Source organism: Octopus sinensis, linkage group LG7 (genome assembly GCF_006345805.1).
Source record: "Octopus sinensis linkage group LG7, ASM634580v1, whole genome shotgun sequence".
In the NCBI taxonomy this organism is placed as follows: Eukaryota; Metazoa; Mollusca; class Cephalopoda; order Octopoda; family Octopodidae; genus Octopus; species Octopus sinensis.
In genome coordinates, this window is record NC_043003.1 from 41,284,209 (window position 1) to 41,305,395 (window position 21,187).

A 21,187-nucleotide genomic window follows, 5' to 3' on the forward strand; every position below is an offset into this window, starting at 1 on the left:
GTATGTGACCCAGCGTTCTTTCAGTAACAAAACGATGATCAACGTCACATCTCAAAAGAAAACCACTAGATAACATTGACAACTGTAATTTGATTTACCATCCATATTTATACATAAAATACTACAAATAGCTGTCAGTTTTGACGGCACGGGGCCAGCTAGTAGTAGTAGTAGTAGTAGTAGTAGTAGTAGTAGTAATAATAATAATAATAATAATAATAATAATAATAATAATAATAATAATAATAATATTTCGTTTTTGGATTTGGTTTGCAAGATTCTTTATATGAGTCCGTGTGTTGAAGCATATTCTTTTGTGTTTGGGGAGAGTCATTCTCTTTTAGTGCCTTATTATTTAACACACTCACCGGTAAAATTTCCCCTTCTTTCTTCCTTTTTTTAAAAAACGATAAAAAAGAAAAGAAAGAAAAACAAGAAAGAAAGAAGTGGAAATTTTACCGGTGAGTGTGTTAAATAATAAGGCACTAAAAGAGAATGACTCTCCCCAGACACAACAGAATAATAATAATAATAATAATAATAATAATAATAATAATAATAATAATAATAATAATAATAATAATAATAATAATGATAATAATAATAATAATAATAATAATAATAATAATATAAATAAAATGCGAAATGTTTCGGTGCCTGACTTTTGGTCCACCCGCTATATAAGTAACAAAAGTACAGAATAACTATACAGAAATGGTTCTAAATCTTGTGTCACTGTTTTCAAGTTAATAATGCCTCACTAGACATATGACGAATAGCATGTACCAAGATGGGATCTTTCTGGCGGATAGAGTTCATCATTCTATTACTGCTGGTGTAAAAGTAATTATCTGTATCTTTTCATAAAACATTTGTGATTTTTCTCATTCTAATCAATAGAATCACCTCTTTGAAATAGGAAGGTCTTACGCCTTCTCACCTTGAAATGGATAATGAGACTCTCTGTTCAATATCACAGATTTCTTTTTTAGTTGTTTGATCTTAGCCACTTGATCATATCCCCCTGTGGCTGACAGTATGTGCATCTCTGATCATGTGCAGATGTATTGAGAGAATATCATATCCATGTGTTGAGAGGGATTCTTTGGGGCTTGAATAAACATGACAAAAGCAAAATTTCAGGGAAATATTAGCCCTTTTTCATACGTTCTAGGGAGAAGCGAATAGAAAAAAATAGTTGCTACCCAAGGACAAAAGTCCTGTTATACAACGCTATTCTCTACTGTCGACCAGATTATCAAATGCCATTATACATCGCTGATAACAATGTGCTTTAATTCTTCCCTAATTACAACTTCTTATTCATTTGGGCCCGAATACTCTACACGTCACTTTCTCATCTGCCTGGAGGTTTTCTCAGTAGGCTCTACCGACATTTGGCACAAGTCTCTACAAAACAGTATTTCTATTTTTTTCCCCTTTTTTCTTCTTTTTTCATTTCTCTTTTCTTTTGTTCCTTTTCCTTTTCTTTTTTTCTTTTTATTCTTTTTATTTTTTATTTTATTTATTTATTTTTTTTTGTTCTTTTCTTCCCTTTTACGATCCCTCTTGATCGAAAACCTACGCCACCCCTTTTTTTTTCTTTTGTTTTTTTCATCCCCCAAAAGAAAAGCTCTACCTTGTAACTTGTCCCATCTGTGTGCAGCCCTGTGTGGCCAATAAAGAAACTTATCTGTTGTATGTGTGCCTTGCGACACTATGTTTATTTAGAATTCATGTTTTATTTATTTCAGTCGTTGGACAACGGCCATACTGGGGCAACGTCTCGAACTGTGAAGTCGAAAAATAAAGTAGCTACAGTAATTTTTTTGTTTTTAAGTCTGATTGTCATTTATTCAATCACAGCAGACGAACCGCTAGGTTATGGGAGACAGAGGTATACAACATCGGTTGTGAAGCAGTATTGTCGAGGCAAACACAAATACACATATACACAAGCATATCTGTCTATCTATCTATCTATCTATCTATCTATCTATCTATCTATCTATCTATCTATCATCTATCTATCTATCTATCTATCTATCTATCTATCAATCTGAGCCGTAACACTGCTGAAGAAAGATCTAAACAAGGGAAATGTAATAGATAACTTTAGGCCCATCACTCTGCTTAATGCAGACTTGAAAATTTTGGCCAAGGTGCTAGCCAAGAGGTTGGCGCTTGTCATCGAGAAACTGGTCGACAAGGCGCAAACATGCGCCGTGCCAGGCCGGACCATCCATGACAACTTCCACCTGATGCGCTACATCATAGACAGGGTAGTTAACGAACCTGGCATGGGTGGGGCGCTGATCAATTTGGATCAATCGAAAGCTTTCGATAGGGTAGACCATCGATACTTGGAGGCGGTCCTCAGAGCGGCTGGCTTCGGATAGCCGCTTGTACAGAGGCATCCGTTCGGTAATTCGCGTGAATGGACATCTATCGAGACCCTTCGACATCGCACGTTCGGTCCGTCAGGGATGCCCCCTCTCGTCGCTTCTATACGTATTGACTCTCGAGCCATTATTGCAGAAGCTGGCAACTTTGAGGGGCATCCCGTGAGAACTGGGATGCGGGACGAGCGTGTCTGCATACGCGGACGACGTCACCGTCATAGTCTCTAGCCACGAGCACATCGAGCAGGTCGGCGAGACACTGAAAAACTACGAAGCGGTGACAGGAGCGAAAATCAACCGGGAAAAGTCAGTGGGCTTGCGACTAGGCACCTGGAGAAGCAAGCCCATGCAGTCCACCAGCGCCTCCGTCGTGGGACGCTGGACCGACGGCGCGGTTGAGTTGCTCGGGGTCTGGTTTGGTCCGGACCTCCAAGTGGAGAAGAACTGGAACGAGATAACGAGTAGGGTGGTCACTCTCGCCCGGCAATGGGCCGAGAGGAAACTGTCCCTAAAAGGTCGGGCGGAGGTGGCGAACACGTACATCGCGTCCGTCATCTACTACCGCCTGACCGTCGTACCTTGTCCCGACCCTACCATCACCAAACTACAACACATTCTCTTTCGCTTCTTGTGGAAAGGATGCGTCCCGATGGTCAGGCGATCCATTTGCTGTCAACACCCGTTAAAAGGAGGGCTGGGCATGCCGTGGTTGATGATGCGCAGACACGCGCTGAGACTGCGACATCTCTGACTCTATGTAGACGACGGTGAACAGTGTGGTCGCCGTTTGTGAGGCACGCTTTCCCGCAGCTCGTCTCCATGATCGAACTGCAGTCGTGGTCAAAAAGAGGCCGAGGAAGGGCGAATGGCACCGCGAGTGTCGCGTTGCTCTCAAGCAACTCTGCCGTCCTGGGTCGACCTTGAGTGACTTCAACACAACCAAAGCATTCTATAGGGGATTAGTGGAGGGGAGGTACGACGACGAGCTCGGGGCGAACCTGAACGTCGACGAGGAGTACCTGACCCGCCTGTTCAGGACGACTTTCGGCCAGGGCCCATGGACAACTTCGAGATCCTGGCGTGGCAGTGTTACCGAGAAGCGCTACCCGTTCGGGATAAGCTCTACAGACATGGCTCGAGAAACACGGGGCCGACCTGCCCGAGATGCGGTCAGAGCGACGAAACCGTTCTGCACGCACTCGTGCAGTGTCCAACATTTCCGACCTGTGGGCTTGTGTCGAACAACTGCTGTCACGTGTGGGACGAGTCGGTTTATCAGCTGAGTCTATCGTCAATATTGTCACGCCTCCTTCCTTCAAACGGGAAGGAAGAGCTATTTTCATCATCCTTGCGGCTATGGCGAAAGAATGCATCTGGTGGACGCGTCTGAAAGGATTGGAGACAAACACTTTACTCTCTGGTCAATCTCTCATCAACTTCTTCAAGTACCACTTGAAAAGGAAAGTGAGAGTAGAGAGGCAAGTTTTGTCTAGCGAATGTTTTAAAAAAAGATGGGTGAATGTAGCAAGGATGGCACGTATGAATGACGAAGCCACCTTGAGCATAATCCTATGAACCCAGAAATTGAAAACAGAGGGTTACCCACTTGCAAACAAATGTGGTAACATATAACAATATTGACCAAGGTTACCGTGGTCTTTTTCGTAGGCTTTTCTTCCCACGGATAAACCTTACTTGCTTTCCCCTTTACACCATATATCATAACACTGTGATACACGATCCCTATTGATCGTTCTTTTTTTTCCTCTTCCCCTTTTTTTCCCCTTTTTCTTCTTTTTTCATTTCTTTTTTCTTTTGTTCCTTTTCCCTTTCTGTTTTTTTTATTCTTTTTATTTTTTATTCTATTTATTTTTTTTCATTTTTTGTTGTTCTTTTCTTCCCTTTTACGATCCCTCTTGATCGAAAACCTACGCCACCCCCTTTTTTCATCCCCCAAAAGAAAAGCTCTGCCTTGTAACTTGTCCCATCTGTGTGCAGCCCTGTGTGGCCAATAAAGAAACTTATCTATCTATCTATCTATCTATCTATCTATCTATCTATCTATCTATCTATCTATCTATCTATCTATCTATCTATCTCAGGCACCGCGAGTGTCGCGTTGCTCTCAAGCAACTCTGCCGTCCCGGGTCGACCTTGAGTGACTTCAACACAACCAAAGCATTCTATAGAGGATTAGTGGAGGGGAGGTACGACGACGAGCTCGGGGCAAACCTGGGCGTCGACGAGGAATACCTGACCCGCCTGTTTCAAACGACTTTCGGCCCGGGACCTATGGACAACTTCCAGAGATCCCTGGCCTGGCGGTGCTACCGAGAAGCGCTACCCGTTCGGGATAAGCTCTATAGGCATGGCTCGAGAAACACGGGGCCGACCTGCCCGAGAGCGGGCGAGCGACGAAACCGCTCTGCACGCAATCGTGCAGTGTCCAGCAATTTCCCACCTGTGGGCTTATGTCGAACGACTGCTGTCCGTGTGGGACGTGTCGGTTTATCAGCCGAGTCTATCGTTAATATCGTCACGCCTCCTTCCTTCAAACGGGAAGGAAGAGCTATTTTATCATACTTGTGGCTATGGCGAAAGAATGTATCTGGTGGACGCGCCTGAAAGGATTAGAGACAAACACTTTCCTCTCTGGCCAATCTCTCATCAACTTCTTCAAGTATCACTTGAAGAGGAAGTGAGAGTAGAGAGCAAGTTTTGTCTAGTGAATGTTTTAAAAAAAGAGGGTGAATGTAGCAAGGATGGCACGTTTGAATGACGAAGCCACCTTGACTATGATTCTATGAACCGTAAAAATTAATACAGAGAGTTGCTTATTTGCAAAAAAAAAAAAGAAATATAACATGTGACTTCATTGACCGAGGTTACCGTGGTCTTTTCCGTAGGCTTTTCTTTCCACGGGTAAACCTCACCTGTTCTCCCCTTTACACTTCATATTGACATTTCTGTGATAACGATCCCTATTGCTCAATTTTTTTGCTCTCCCCCACCTTTTTTTTATTTTTATTTTTTTATTTTTTTATTTTTTATTAACCCCTCCCTTTTTTTTGTCCTCTTTCTTTCCTTTTACGATCCCTTTTGATCGAAAACCACCACTCCCTTTTTTTACCCCCAAAAGAAAAGCTCTACCTTGTAATTTGTTCTGTGTGCAGCCCTGTGTGGCTAATAAAGAAACATATCTATCTATCTATCTATCTATCTATCTATCTATCTATCTATCTATCTATCTATCTTATCTATCTATCTATCTATCAATCTATCAATCTATCTATCTATCTATCTATCTATCTATCTATCTATCTATCTATCTATCTATCTATCTATCTTATCTATCTATCTATCTATCTATCTATCTATCTATCTATCTATTTATCTATCTATCTATCTATCTATATATCTATCTATCTATCTATCTCTCTACACACACACACATATATATATATGTATGTGTGTGTGTGTATGTGTGTGTGTATGTATGTATGTATGTACGATGCACACAGTTTCCATCTACCAAATTCACTCATAAAGCAATGGTCTGCCCGCGTGTTTAATAGAAGTAAACAAGAATCGTCCATGGTGCAGCGCAGTGGGACTGAACCCAAAATAACTTGGTTGCAAATTAAACTTTTTAGCTTCTTAATCTCACATCCAAGTCCAGCGTCGATTGGCGGAAATTGTTTTTCAGTACTCCATGAACACATCATACTTCTTCCATTGACTGCATGATGCAACAACAGCAACAACAACACATAACAAAAACAACAACAACAACAACAACAACAACAACAACAACAATAATAATAATAATAATAATAATAATAATAATAATAATAATAATAATCATAACAGTAGATTAAAAATAATTCTTTATATTTATGGGACAGGTTATTACGGATAAAATGTAATTTAATTCAATGTTGTATGCTAAAAATAAAAGAAAAAAAAATAAATAGAAAATAGCAATCACACTCGTCAATTTAACGACCCTTCCACCACTTCTGGCATCAAACTATATCAACGTGTTGTACCAAAATATATTTTCTGGGAATATTAAAGGGGTAACGATATACTGCAAGGCTGAACAATGATGTGTTGCTTCCGCCAGAGACACTATTCAGCGCTGATGACTGGATGCAAACCAGCAGCCATGTTGTTGATTGTCTACCATGCTATTGATAATTAGCATTTCTTTTTAACACTTTTGCGCTCTTTATTTCTTTATTTCATTCCTTCAATATTTTTTTGTCATTGATTTATTTCAATAATCTCTTTATTTTATTTTTTCCCCCAGTATTTCGTTTAGCATCTATTATCCAACTTCTTTCTAGATTTCTGCTTACATATTTATATATTTTAGCTGTTCATTTCTTTAACCCATCCAGTGTCAAAGACTGCTGTAGAATACAATTCTATTTTGTTAATCTCAAATGTAAAGAATCTCAGTGATAATGACAACTGAATTTTGAAAGGATGAATAAAAAAAGAAGAAAAGAAATTAGATGCTTCAATTATTCGAAGATGAATGAAGAAATATATGGATGGATGACGTGAATGAAGAAAGAAGATAACATGTCTGAAGGATGAAAAAAATAACGAGTTGAGAAATGGAATGATAACAATAATAATGATGATGATGATGATGATGATGATGATGATGATGATGATGAAGATGAACAATAATAACTACAATGTAGTAGTAGTAGTAGTAGTAGTAGTAGAAGAAGAAGAAGAAGAAGAAGAAGAAGAAGAAGAAAGGAGGAGGAGGCGGAATAGGAGGAAGAAAAAGAAGAAGAAAAAGGAGAAGAAGAAGAAGGAGGAGTAGAAGAAGAAGAAGAAGAAGAAGAAGAAGAAGAAGAAGAAGAAGAAGAAAAAGGAGAAGAAGAATAGGGACTATGGTTATTTCTCTTAACATCCACGAGGGCTCAACGCATTGTAGACAGTTCAAGGACAAAAGAAAGCACTTATACTCAATAAAATGTAACAACATAAATAAATAAATAGATGAATAAATAAATAAATTTCTAAAAAGGAAGAGACTTAGGTCGTAAAACCTTATACAAAATTTTGGATATTGCACCACATGAAATGGTTCAAATATATCCACTCCCAGATTCTTTCCTGCTGATCATCACTGAAGTCCATTTACCTACGTCAGTCTCGGTACTCGCGTCCACCTTTCGTAAAACATAATGAAGGGCAGCACCTCTCCCAATACTCACACTTTCCACTTCAAATAGTTATTTTAATATGTAGGCGAAGCTTGGTTAGAGAATAAATGCCTTATCCATAACAATTTTTTTACTGCTTCGACCACACAAAAGTATTCACCAAAGAACCACTAAAGAGACAAAACCACGCCACTTCCTTGACAAGGAAAGACAGCAGATCGATATTCAGCATAGAACCAGCTGGTTGCTACACGTGACAGTAGAAATGCGATGTAACTTGGTAATGCATGAACACTAAACAAGTCTAGCAGAATCTCTTCGATGATTTGGGCACAATATGAATAAGATCTAATCCAGACGCTCTAGTTTCTAGAGAGCGTTCTCCAAACATGCAATTTTTTCGTTTAAGACTGGTAGACCAACAATTTTTGAAAATATTACATTATACCGCATCGGAAAAATCTCCAGAGAAGATTGTCTTCGTTAATGTCTCTATTTCTTTTCAGGCCATCGTCATTCACAGTCTTAATTAACCTTTATAGAATGCAGATATTGGCTTTCCACTCAACCAATTTTCATCCAATAAAGTGCAGTTAGCAACTGGCAACATTACTGGTGCACCATTCTCAATGAAAGAACATGTGTTCTAATATGATTAGCTTGCTTGGACAAATCACGACAGTGAAGTGCTATAGGTGTTAGCCACTTCCACCCGATAGTGAGGTGATAGAATCCTTTTAGCCCATTTCGAAAATAGTAAGACTAAACAATAGTTATCAACTCTGTGTCAATTGATAGCATGGTAAATAATCAGAAAATTCGAAGATGATTTGCAAATACCGAGTAATGCTGGTTACAAAAGAAACCCGTTCATTATTCAGTACTATATTGATTCTGATTAAATATCCCACCAAGATATATTTTTGTACGGCAAAAGCGCTTCTGAATTGGTCAAATGACTAATCAGGTAAAACACCTCTCATTGGAGAAGAGACTCTTTTCATCTGCTTATTAGTGAGAGCGACTACTTTGCTAGCCATCTCTTGCCATTTGCTCTTATTGGAAATCCAGTCCAGTTCGAGACAAGCTCTGAGTACCTGAAACGGACCCTTGGTCCTGTAACAGAAAGGTCACAGGCCGACGAAAATTAGTCGGAACAGGTGCCTAGTTGCAAGTGGAGCAACTTATCTGAATAGATTCGTGCTTCTGAGACCCTTCGTTGCGATTTCAAACCAACACGGCACTGGCCCCAAGACATTTCAGCACAAAAACGTACAAATGAGAGAAGAGTGAGTCAAAAGGGTATACTTAATAGTCTAAATGTGTGATGCGAAACAGCGCAGGCCGTTTATCTTGATTATTGAACGGATGACGTTGTACTTTGTAAAATTGCAGCCTCAGAATACAAAACAAAAAAACAGCTGCATTTAAGTGTGCCATCTGACAACAATGTTCGAATCTATCATAAGCTTTCAGCTTATCCATATTACTTAGCACCTCGTCGAATGGTCATAGATAGATCTATCGGAGATAAGACAAATTTGTTGAATTGTATATCATGTTCATGGATTTGCACTTCCATTAAATAATATCCTTTTGATTTACTGTAAATTACGACGACTTATCACTCGCAATCATATCCTTTATTTATTCAATTATCATTGTTGTATTATGATTAGTGATATTATTCATATTAAGTCCCTTTATATTCCGAATTGGAATATCACCGTGGTCAACGTTACCGTTCATCTTTCCAGCGTCAATAAATAAAGTACTAGTTCAGAACTGGGGCCTATTTAATCGAATGTTCCGTCTCTTTAAATAAATTTCTGGCAATATGTCTTTGTTAGAATGATTAGTGATGTTAATTGAATATTTTCTGAGATTTTATATCAGGATGAATCCAGTTTGACAGAAATCAAAAACGTTCCTATAATCACACCCTCCTATCTTTACAACAATAAAACATCTCAAAGGATATGATACTATCACCCTCTCCCATAAACAAAATAACAAAATAATGAATAACTACAGCAACACAATCTTGGACAACAATAACACTAACATCACGAAAAATATTTTTAATTGCACTCAAAGATATCATGTTTGACAAACAAGCAACCACGCGAATAACGACGCAAAATAAAGAAACGACATTAATAAAAAAACAAAACAAAACAAAACAAAACAAAACAAACCAGTAGTTCACTGACAACAACTCAAACATAAACTACAACAATAGCAAGAAGCATAAAAAATAATTCTAAATTGCTTCCGATTAATTAAAACCCCTGCTTCAGTGAAGCGTAGCGAAATCATATTACTATTATATTTTTAGTTTATTTGGTTTCAGATTCGTGGCAAAATGTTTGACACTGTCAAGGATCACCTCACAGTAATTATTTATAATTAATAGATATAGGATTATTGATGCTTTAATTATGCCATGATGAAACTCATGTGGTACATTAATTCTACAAATTTAAGACCTTCGTTACAGAACCTCGTGTTCGAGTTTTGATAATGCAATACGGGACCTGCGTGACTAAAGTCGTATTCAATACACCCTCAAAAATCAAAATTATGATAAATTGTGTGTTACTTTCATGTCAACTGTTAGTTAAAGAAATAAATAACATTTAAGACAGATTCGTGTAATATATAACATTACATTATATACTATATATATATATATATATATATATATTATATATATATATATATATATTATATATATATATATGTCCACAAAGATCGAGACTTAACTGCAGCTTGTGGTGCTCCAAATCAGATATTCAATCTATGTGGGTGTCTTTTCAATACATTGTCTGGTATAAAAGACCACATCAGACGCCATGATGTATCTAAGGTGTAAGTACAAGAGGTGGTCAAACTCTGCATAAGGAGTAGACAACCATCATGTATACATATGATCATTGATATTTTAATTATTCAATGATAGAACACGTTTTAAATTAGTGCAACAAATTGAAGATGGTTAGTACAAAATTTTGTATCTTAACTATTTATTCAGATCATAGTACTGCATCGATTCGAATTCATGGGAAAGCATTCTGATTGTCAAAATATATAACGAACTTGCTTTTATCAAACTATTTTAAGATAGACATAGATAGATAGATAGATAGTTCACTATTTTAACTATCTGTCGCTATAGCAGCCACCGTGCCATTCATTGTCCTAATATTGTACGGTGGCACTTTCGAATATAGAGGCTCAGTCCTTAGATCATAATAATATGGAGTAGGTGGGGGTTCTCATTTTATACCCAGTCAACCATGCTGAAATAAAGTTATGATTAAAGGCATTCCACCTTGGTCACATCTGTTTTTTAGAAGTAACGAATCTGTCTTTTGTTGTTTTTTTTAATTTTTATACGCATTAGTTGGGGTAGAGCAGCCCACGTGGCACTTTTCCGGAACGCTTTCACTGGTGCGGTAAAGAGCCGGGCGCACCCAAGTAGAGGCTATCGATGTTAAATCGTGTAACTTTTAAGACAGTTGAAAGAGATTTGATGATTTAGGAGACTTTGCTGGTATTTCTAGCAGATCGACGTAAAACTCCTAGATGCTCTATCATTGTCTTGCAATAATGTAGTTTGTATCTATGCACGTCTGAGTTGGTTCTGTTTTCTATTTCGACTCTTAGATCTCATGACTGAATAAACCAAACGCCTTGTTCATTCTTCTGTGTGCTTTTAGATGTCCTTCAAAAATCAAAAGGTAACAACGACTGGCAAGAAGACAATAGATGAGTGAAAAGCATTTAAAATTTTATTCATCTCCCTTCGTTGCAGAGCTGAAGAAAGTAAAGAGGAAAAAAGAAAAAAAGCAGATAAAATGAGACGTAACAAATTTAGAAAAATCGATATTTATATGTTTTAAATGACAAGCAAATGGAATGCAATAGCAACAATGACTTAAACATAAAGTACTATGTAGTACACAAACTTTTGAAAAACATGAAATTTATAAAATTGTTTTACACACGGAACGGGGTATTCATTTGTAAAATAAAAGAGTTTTCCCGTGGTGAAGTTAGTAAATATGATATGTGACAGACGCCGTGTTGTAGTTGTTATATGTGTGAGCAACAGAAGGGATCCTAAGATGAACATTAAAACATGACGGAGACAGACTGGTGTCGAAACATGAATAATATAGGGCTAATTGTGCGTCTATATTTTACCGAACCACAATATCATATGCGATTCAATCAACTAAAAATATCTAATAAGCAGTGAACAGAAAAAAAATCAAATGAACAATAACGGAAAATATCGATTAAAGAGAATATTTGTGGAATGGGATACATTTATCATATAAGGCAGTAAATGTATAAGATTTGTCCATAACCGGTTACGTTGTCTTGTCCATACGATTTTTCGGTCAAAGAATAAGACGGTTCGTCGAGAAGGTGTTAATTTAGTAATGTTAGAAAATGGAAGTTAATACGATACAGTAAAAAGTAGCTGGAAGTATTTTGGGAATTTCATCTCAAGACCACGACTGTCTTAATTTCGGACATGCCATTCATCTGTGGAGGTGATGAATAATATATATCTATTTGTTATGATTGGCAGACGTTCAGTTTTATGAGCAAAATACGTCAATCCTGGAAATTGCTGCGGAATGAAAGAAAGAGGAAGAAAAATTTCGTCTCGTATTTATTTATTTCATCACTTCAATACGTTTATTCCTCAATGTCCAAGGAAGTGTGTAGCGCAGGAACGAATTAAGTTGACATGTTGCTAACTTACAATTTTTATTTTTTGCAGACTATAAGTTGTAATTATTAGTGTTTGCATATATGTGTGAACGTATGCTTGTGTGTATTATTTGTGTATGCATATGTATATACATAATATTTACAGTGATGGCATACTATTAACAACTTTGTATAAGTATATGTATGTATGCCTACATGAATATATATATATATATATATATATATATATATATATATATATATATATATATATATATATATAATATATATCATATGGATACATACTTTCAGTTTCCGTCTACTAAATTCACTCACAAGGTTTTGGTCGGCCCGAGGTTATAGTAGAAGATACTTGCCCAAGGTGCTACGCAGTGGAACAGAACCAGGACACACGTGGCTGGGAAGCAAGCTTCTTACCACACACGTATATATATATACACACACACAACGACATATATATAAAGGTCTAGAAGTGGATAATTTAGAGTGCTGCATACATCGTGCTTCTGGGATATTAAATAATTATTATCTTTATATCTGATACGACAGTGTTTTTATATTGAACACTGAGGAGCAATATTATAGCTGATATATATATATATATATATAATATATATATATATATATAATATATATTATATATATATATACACAACATTGAAGTATATATATATATATATATATATACAAACATTGAAGTATATATTGTATATATATATATATATATATATATATATATATATATATATATATATATATATATATATATATATATATAACTATATATATATATATATATATTATATATATATATATATATCTATATATATATTTTTGAGTAGTTGAATGATTATTTCTGGAATGATTCGGTTAACCGATACCTGGGTAGCAAATTCACGTCAGAAAAACACGGTTGAAGCTACTGCCTAGGGCAGAGATCACGTACTTTCGTGTGGAATTTGTGTGCTTTTTTAAATACAAATAAATGAAAGAATGGAGTTGAACGACGAATTAACAAATTATTAATTCGTCGTTCAACTCCATTCTTTCATTTATTTGTGTATATATATATATATATATATATATATATATATATATATATATAATATAGTTAATCCAACAAGAAAGCCACAAAAAAAAACACAACAACGCGAGGACTTTGAATAAATATAGTATTATTGGACGCTCAAGAAAGAAGGAAAGAATGAGGGTTTAACGTTTCGAGCGGAGCTCTTCATCGGAAACATAGGAGAAGGAAAGATCCAGAGAAGGGAAGACAGAGGAAAAAAAAATCACCAACGGTACACACGCGGTCACATTTTGAATATATATATATATATACTTCAATGTTCCAAATGAGGAGTAGATAGACAGCCGACAACTGATGAAAGGTCGTTCTTGGAGTTACTTGCCCTGTTTCCTATTTTTTCTTTCCCCGTTGTTTGCATATTTAACTCATTTATTTTCGTATTTCATGCTGTTTGGTGATGTCCTGTATCCATATATGCATATATATATATATATATTATATATATATATATATATATATATGTATATATATATGTATATAAGATATATATATATATATATTATATATATATATATATATGTATATATATATATTAATAAATGAAATAAAACATATGCATATTATATAACATATATGTACACCTACCTCTACATGTACATATACACGCATATATGAGTACAGGACACCAAGGGACGTCGAACACAAAGAGAAACGAAAACATAGACACAACCAAGGAACTGGACATTTTTTTAAAAACACAAAAAATGGAGTACAGGACAATTAACACAACGAAAAAAAACCCCTTTTCAGTCGCTAAGGTTTCATCTACTCTACATTTCGAAGGATAAAGCGAGACGTATCTTCGACAAGAAACTTTCCTTCCTGCGAAAAGCAAATCATTAAATTCTGAGATCTTTTCGCAGAGGGGTAAAATGGTAAAAAAAACAGGACAGTAACGACAGTACAAAAATATAAACAGTAAAAAAATAAACAGTAAAAAAATATAACCAGTAAAAAAATATAACAGTAAAAGACAGACAGGGAAAAACAAGATAAGAAGGGCTGTGCGACCAACGAAAAAAGTATTGCAAGCGCAGAATTTTGTGAACGACAGGAGAGCAGGGAGAATGTCGTCCAGTTACCTTGAAGGCCAGCCAAAACGACAGTCAGGGCGGAAGTATCGTCGCGGGTGGACGACGGGAAGGGGGGAGGAGGAGCAAGAGGAAGGGAGAGAAGAAGGGGAAAGGCTGTGAGGAGACCATGAAGAATGGTGAGGGGAGAGAGAGAGTGAAATGAGAGTGAGAGGAAGAGACAAGTTAAGTGGGGAAAAAGAAAATCAAAGAATAGGATGGGACAGAAAGGTGAAGAGTGCGCGTGAGAGTTAATATCAAGACAAAAACTTGATATACAGAACAATCTTACTTAAGAGGGTGCGTGCGTTTAGTCATATAATATATTAATAAATGAAATAAAACATATGCATATATATAAACATATATGTACGTACCTACCTCTACATGTACATATACACGCATATATGAGTACAGGACACCAAATATATATATATATGTAATATATATATATATATGTATATATATATATATATATAATATATATATATATATAATATATATATATATATATATATATATATATATAATATATGCATATATATATATATATATATATATATTATATATATATATATATATATATAACATATTATTCTATTATTATTTAATTGAACGCCACGTACCCATTTCCATGGAATCAGTTCATATTCACTCGAAAATTCATAAATTGTTATGATGTTAACAATACATCTCTGTATATATGACATATATCTATTTCAAAATGTAGAGGGAATTATAAACAAGAATACGATATGAAATGTGATATCTGATGAATTTGTTTTGAAGAGCGGACAGTTATGTACGCTATTTTTTAAAGAAATGACAAAATTTGCTCGAGTTTCATCTGATGGATTATCACAACTATCGCAGTTCGACATCAGGTAAAATCTGAGTAGACTGAAATTTTTTTTATAGAAACACAAACACAGATACAAACAGACATGGTGAAATATTTGTATATATTTTAAATGCCATTATAAAACATTTACATAGATATATGATTGTACGCATATAAATATATACAAATAATATCACATATATGCAAGTGTATACAAATATACATCACATACAGAGCAAATAATATATGACATTGTAATCGGTATTTGAAGTACAGTGGACAAGATATATTGTTTTGAAATTATAATCGTGTACTGGAATTTTATCTGAAGGACAAACAAAATTGATACTCAGATATCAAACAAAACTGTATCTGATTATCACAGAATCAACGTTAGTTACAATTGGAATCTGACTATACAGCCAAATTTGTACCAATGTGAATCGTGTGGCAAAGAGAGTTACTTGGTGAATCAACTATATCTCTTTCATGCAAAACTGTACCATATTTAGATCATTATTTGAAATGAAATGTGAGATTTCAGCTGGAATTGGGTATCTGCATGGAAACTGTAGAATCATCCAACTCTCGATAGGACAACGTCATTAGTGACGATAATATCATTATATTAAACTTGCCAAATAACGACAGCCTCGAGGATATTATTTTGAATTTTCTACTAAGAAGACATTTTTTCTTCCAATAATTGTATACAGAATATATGAAATAATGATTCAATAAATTGAATGTTAAATGCAGAATAAGCAATTTAGTTGAATAAATAAATAAACGTATGAATAAAATAATTAAATGAAAAAGACGAAGCGTTTTCGAGATGGCCAAAGAAGAACAAAAAATACGAAACAATAGCTTATTTAAACAAACAAGAACTTATCTGTTCAGTTCTACTTTTTTTTTTTACTGAAATTTTAACACAATTTCCAGTGAGTCTATAGATTAATTTTTTCGTTACTTTAAATGGCATTTCAATATATTACAGCATATGAATTCTAATAATTCTGAAGCTAGTAGAAATGTAAAATATACTTTACGTACGACTCCTATTAGCCCATATGTTAATCTTTTGAGAAGTTCAGTCTATCGTCTGTAAAGATGGTCAAATATATTTATGTATATAAATATATATTATATATATATCTATATATAATATATATTATATAGATATATTATATAATATATCTATATATATACATATATATATATATATATATATATATATATTTATATATATACTATATGTATGTATGTATATATATATATTTTATATCTACATATAATGTATGTATGTAATATGTATGTATGTATATATGGATGTATGTATGTATGTATACAGAGAGAGCGAGAGAGAGAGACCCTTCGATCATGAATGATCATGGGATTGCCCCTAGACGGGCACTCTCCAGGTGAGGTTGTTAATGGAAGACCAGCAGCCGCCCATGTATATTAGTCTCCTCTCTACCCGACACCCATATGATCCAAGCGAAAGACAAAGACCGATAAAGCTTGGCATCAGTGACGTCGCAACTCATTTCTACAGCTGAGCGAACTGGAGTAACTCTCTCTATATATGTGAAGGTGCACGGCTCAGTGGTTAGCGCGGCGGACTCTAGCCATGGACAGCCTTGCTCGGTCTTGCGCCTAGAAGAGGAACTTTCTAGGTGCAATCCTATGGTTATTTATGACCAAAGGTGGTCTTAACCTTTATGCATATGTGTGTGTATGCATGTATGTGCGTGTGTCGTGTGCGTTGTGTGTGTGTGTATGTGTGTGTGTGGGTGTGTGTGTGTGTATGTGTGGTGTGTGTGTGTGTAGCTAATTCAAATGAATGTATAAAAATGGACAACATGAGGACGTGCACAAGAAATGTATTGGCTTGACACTCGGTGAAAAGAGAGAGTTTGATACTTCCAGCTTAGTTCTTCGTTGGAAAGGAGAAAGGGAAAAGTCCAAAGAATGAAAATAAATCGCCACACCCTAGATGAATCAGTCTTCATTTATATTGACTCTATGAAATTCAAAAACTTGTCTTCTTGTTCGATTTGACCATCTACAATTCTCTCCTAATATTCTTTTATTCTTTTACTTGTTTCAGTCATTTGACTGCGGCCATGCTGGAGCACCACCCATAGACGAAGATCGACCCTAGGACTTATTCTTTGTAAGTCTAGTACTTATTCTATCGGTCTCTTTTGCCGAACCGCTAGGTTACGGGTACATAAACACACCACCATCGGTTGTCAAGTGATGTTAGGGGGACAGACACAGACACACAAACATATAGACACACACACACACATACGCACTCACTCACACACGCACATATATATATACGACGGGCTTCTTTCAGTTTCCGTCTACCAAATCCACTCAAAAGGATTTGGTCAGCTCGAAGTTATAGTAGAAGACACTTGTCCAAATTTATACAAATTCTGTGATATTGTATTATAATATTTATTGCTTCTTTTCCACTCTAGGCACAAGGCCCGAAATTTTTGGAGAGGGGCCAGTAGATTAGATCGAGTCCAGTACGCAACTGATACTTAATTTATCGACCCCCAAAAAGATGAAAGGCAAAGTCGACCTCGGCGGAATTTGAACGCAGAACGTAAAAACAGACGAAATACCTATTTCTTTACTACCCACAAGTGGCTAAGCATAGAGAGGACAAACAAGGACAGACAAACAGATTAAGTCGATTATATCGACCCAGTACGTAACTGATACTTATTAAATCGACCCCGAAAGGATGAAAGGCAAAGTCGACCTCGGCGGAATTTGAACTCAGAACGTAGCTGCAGACGAAATACCTATTTCTTTACTACCCACAAGGGGCTAAACACAGAGGGGACGAACAAGGACAGACAAACGGAATAAGTCGATTACTTCAACCCCAGTGCGTAACTGGTACTTAATTTATCGACCCTGAAAGGATGAAAGGCAAAGTCGACGTCGGCGGAATTTGAACTCAGAACGTAACGGCAGACGAAATACGGCTACGCATTTCACCCGACGTGCTAACGTTTCTGTTAGCTCGCCGCCTTATTGTGGCATGATATTGAGACAGAAATAGGGCGGAGAGTGTCATCACCACTTATAGGTTTCATACTTAAGAGTATCAAACAAAACCAACATGACGAAGGCTCATGCATTCTGGCTTTATCATCTGTTGAACTCGCAGCTGAGATAAAGCTTGGCACATTTCCTTTGCTACTCGACCTGCTGGAAACAACAGCTGGATCTTCCTCGACTTACAGTGTACTGTGAGATATTTTTTTATGGAAGGAGAAACTGGATGATGTTATCAATTGAATGAACCCCTCCCCGCAAAGAAAAAGAAAACAAACGATAGAAAACAAAAAAAAAACGGTGTTCTTTCCGCTGTAATGCCTTTGTTCATAGTAGTACTACTACATTCGAACTCACATACATTTATAAAACAAAATAAGGATATATTTGGAGTTGTCCATCATTCTTTTTAGTGTGAAGGAAACTATCAATAAAAATAAAAAAAGATATGAAAAGAAAGAAATGCTTCCGAAATTTTGAACTTGTTGATGTGCTGACATTTTCATGAGACTTGGTGGCTTTTATTCCTGCAAAACAAGATTTCAAGACAGAAGGGAAAGTATAGCAAAACCAAGAGAGAATAAAAGAGTAGAATTAAGACAGGAAGAAAGAATGAGGCGTTAATATATTTGAAAATGAACGCGATTACGATGATGACTGAGACACCAGGTAGCTATGAATGTGTATGTGAGCGTGTATGTCTGTGCGAGTGTATGCATGTGTGTGTATGTGTATGTCAAATATTCTTGTGTGTGTATACGTGAGTGTCAGCCTTTGGTGATGTTTGGTGTGAGAGTGTACTGTTGAGTATCACTTTCTGTACTGACATATGGTAGTGGAAAGATGGTGGTGGGGGTGGCAGTGGCGGTGTTGTTATGGTTGTGGTTGAGTGAGTGGTAGTGGAGTTGATCGCAATGAAGCAGCGGAGGGTGCGGTGTTTGGTGTTAGAAACGGACAAGGTGCGACAATAAAGACAGCTGATTGGCAGGCAGCAGACGGCTAACAGGCTGGCCGGCTGGCCGGCTGGCCGGCTGGTTAAACAGTTCATTTGCTGGCTGACTGGCTGGTGGCTGGTTACACAGCTGACCCTTCTTGTTCGACGACCTAATCAGACGGACAGTTAGATATTAGTTAGATGAATGCCCCACTGAAAGTGATGACAAGAGAGGTCAAGGCGCGGGGATACAATTATAACAGGAGACAGCTGGAGTTTGTTGTTGCTGTTGTTCGTTTTCTTCATGTTGACGTCCTCATCCCCTTCATTCTTTTTTTTTTTTCTAATTCGTTCGGTGATTATATGTGAGAATTTTACATATTTCTTTGTTGATGTGGAGGCTTCCTGGTATGTTTCTTAGCTTTCGGTATCAAATAACAAAAATACTGGCGTTTTTTCGTCAACCGTTGTGTCGTATGAGGTGTTAATGAAACACCTCATGTTTATTTGATTAAAGGACAAGGCTGAAGATATTTTAATGCTGTTTCATCAATCGTCACCATATTGTCCTTTCGTCATCAACCGTCCACGCTCCTATTTTCCTTGTTTAATGTGATTAAGAATATTTTAATAGAATTTACTGCAGTGCTCCAGCATAGCCGCAATCAAATGGCCGAAACAAGTAAAAGAATTAAGACAAGGAAATAATAATATCCATCAAATAACTTTACGTGACTGCAGGCTTCTGTTTCTGTTTCTTTTTTGTGTGGGGGTTGATGCATGCGTGTGTATGTGTGTCTGAATATGTATGCCTATGTGAGTGTGTGAGTATTTGTGTGTGCAAACAGTTGGGTTATGTGTGGCACGTGTGTCCGACTTTAAAAGTATGAAGTATGCATGGCTGAAATATATGTGTGTGTGTGTGTGTAGTTGTGTATGAGCATGTGTGTGTGTGTCTGTCTGTCTGTCTTTCGGTCTGTTTGTATCGTTTAGCTTGTACTTGTTTCAGATCTTATTCTGCGACCATGCTGTAGCATCAGTTTGAAGAATTTTCGTCAAGGGAATCGACGCCAGTACTTATTTTAAAGCCCGATACATCTTCTATCGAGTCGTTTTGCCCTACCACTATGTTACGGGAGAGAATAAACACACCAATACCGGTTAACGCAGAGAGAAACGCACATCCACACACACACACTCACAAACAATCACAAACATACACGCACACATATATATAGGATGGGATTCTTTTAATATCCGTCTACCAAATCAACTCACGAGAGTTTGAGCCCGAAGCTATAGTAGAAAATATTTGCCCAAGGTGCCATGCAGTGGGACTGAACCCGGACCATGTAGTTGGGAAACAAACTTCTTACAAGACAGCCATGATGGCAGCTATATATGGATACATATGTGTGTGTGTGTGTGTGTGTATGCGTGTTTATGTGTGTATATGCGTGTGATATGTGTGTGTATGTGCATGTGTTATTCTGTGAAGCGTGTGGATGATCATCATTGTATTGTACGTAAATAAGCATGCGTAGATGCATACTCAAGCACACATGTATTGGCACACACCACACACACACACACACACAACACACACACATGTATATAATGGAATGAATAAAAGACGAATGATTTCATAAATATTCCAACTATTTCGTTATCTATGACCTTTTTAACAGTTCCCATGAATTTCCACCATCATATCAAAATTCTAACATTAAAAGTTTATAAAAAAAGAGAACCAAAACCAGCCGATACAAATAATAGACTAACACAACAAATATGTAACCCTTTCTCTATTTGTCCATACATGTAA